Genomic DNA, 2,317 nt, shown 5'->3' with positions numbered 1-2,317 from the left:
GCGCTCCCCGATACCCGCCCCCCTCCAGCTCGCGTTGCCGGCCAGCGCTGCGAGGTCAGCTCCGACCGCCAGCGAGGGGACGGCGGCCAAGCAGAAAGCCTGTAGCAGAGGAGGAATACGTATTAAGTTTCTGCAGCGATCCTTCTTGGCTTATCAAGGCTTGAAAAACGATGCTTGGCGTCTAGGGATGCGACGGTTTCAGCAGCAGAGCGCTCCTGGCTGCGTGAATAACCGCCTGATAAAACGGGGCTCCCAGGAGCAACGCTGACCTTCGGAGTGGCCAAACAAAACGCTCTGTGTGTGTTCAAATATTTTTCCAAGTCTCTGACAACCCGGAAAACTGCAAGAACACCAGCTGACTGAAGACTCTTCCCTTGCTTCAGTTGTCAGCTCTTTTCCTATTACTGTTATCCAAGATCCATCTGACAAAAATTCCTCTGCTCCACACTGCTTCTCGTAGAAACCTGGGCACTGAAAGGAAGCTTTTTTCACTTCATTTTATCCTTAACATAAATTCTTCTTCAACATTGATATTACTTGACGACTCTTCACTTCCAGTTCCTCCAGGTTCCTGCTTTTTCATCTCCATTTGCCTCTTCACTGCCCTCACTTTATTTTTCCCATGTCTGAAATTCCTTTCTGGGTGTAGCTATGAGCCACGTTGCAGCCTGGTGTAAAGACGCCCGGTGTGGCCCTAATTGAGGGGAGGAACAGGACAATTTGAGTGAGGCACTGCACCAGTTAACTTGCAGGGCTTTTGTAGTTCTTGAACTACAGGAGATCTGAAGTTATTTCTATAATGCTTGCTCTGGTATCTCTGCATGGCTCTGTGCAGAGTAGACTCTCCTCCCGATCTCCCATTGCTTTTTCTTGGGCCACAGTCCCGATTTAACCCCTTGTCCTGTAAGAACTTAATCTTTCTCTCGCTTTCTCTTTTAATTCCCATCTCCATAAGACACTGCACTGACTTTTTACTTCTGACTCAGACCTAGATCACCTCTTCTGGTTTCTGCCCTCTTTATATTATTACTTTTTTAAAATTTTCAGTTTAAGTATTTTTTAATTTTAAGACTTTCTAGTCAGTCTCTCTTCACAGGCAGAGAGTGGTTCACTAATTTTTCTCTCATTTTTGGCATTCTGTTAGCCCCTGTGGTACTGTCAAGAAGGATATGATGCCATTTTCTGGTAGTCTTATCTGCCACCCCATTGCTGCTGTGGTGCTTCTTTAATCAGAATTTCCCTGCTCTGTCTTGAATTTCTTGTATCTCCACTGCTCCCTTCCTTGAGACACCTTCTAGTATGACTCAGATTCCTGTATAACAACAACAGTATTGACAGAGCGATGATTGTTGCTCTTTGGCTTTTATGTTTGCTTACTTTGGTCCGTGTTAGAGTTGGCAGGAATACTTGTCTAAATGCAGTCTTTATTCTGCTGACTGCAATCCTGAAGATGAGTGGAGAAAATCTCTCCCTGCATCTAAAAGAGGAGTTACAACCAGGCCAGGGGATGGCATTGCAGCTGTTTGTTGCATGCCACTTTTTGGAAACCTTTAACCACAGTCGTTACCTTTTCCTGTATATGACAATACTGTGATATCACATCCTTCAGCAGAGGTGATTTACGTCTGTGTTAGGGCCAATGGGAGAAATAATAGCACTGTAAATGTATGCTGCAGGCATTTTTATAGGGCAGTAGCAAACGATGCCGAGCTGTGTCAGGATTCCCAGATTGCACCCATGGCACTTAAACCCAGATCTAGCATATGTTACATGTCAGCCCAATGCCTTGATGTGGTCCAGTCTCTTTTTCTGGCAGATGTGCAACAACAAATGGGAACCTCTGTGACGTGTATGCCTACAGCTCTGTCTTCCTTGATCTTAAATCACTTCCCAAATTGTGTTCACTCTTCATAATCTTTTCATACATTTACAATGTGATGAACTGATCCAGACTAAGCTTGCCAGGATTCCCAAGTACAGCTAGTCTGTCAGCGACAAGAGAAGAGACAACTTTTGTGTCTTTAAGCCAAACTGGTATTTCTGTTAAATAAAAACCAAGATAGAAAATGTTTCTTCCTCTTTTTTGTAACACTCTGATCTGTCTGATTCTGTGGATGTTTAATCTCAAACTTGCTTTGAAAGAATTGTAAAAGGCAGTGAATTTAAACCTACATCTTCCAGAAAAACAAAATAACTCCTCTCAAATCTCCCAACAACCTGTAATTTCTGCCTCTGAAAAAGTTCAGATCGATTTATTCTTTTTGTGTACACCTTTTTAAGTGTCGTGCTGGCAACTAAGCACCACACAGCCGCTCGG

This window comes from Aptenodytes forsteri, unplaced genomic scaffold (genome assembly GCF_000699145.1).
Source record: "Aptenodytes forsteri isolate BGI_AS27 unplaced genomic scaffold, ASM69914v1 Scaffold8, whole genome shotgun sequence".
NCBI classification, from domain to species: Eukaryota; Metazoa; Chordata; class Aves; order Sphenisciformes; family Spheniscidae; genus Aptenodytes; species Aptenodytes forsteri.
The sequence above is the reverse complement of the archived record's forward strand: the minus strand, read 5'-3'. Positions refer to the sequence as shown.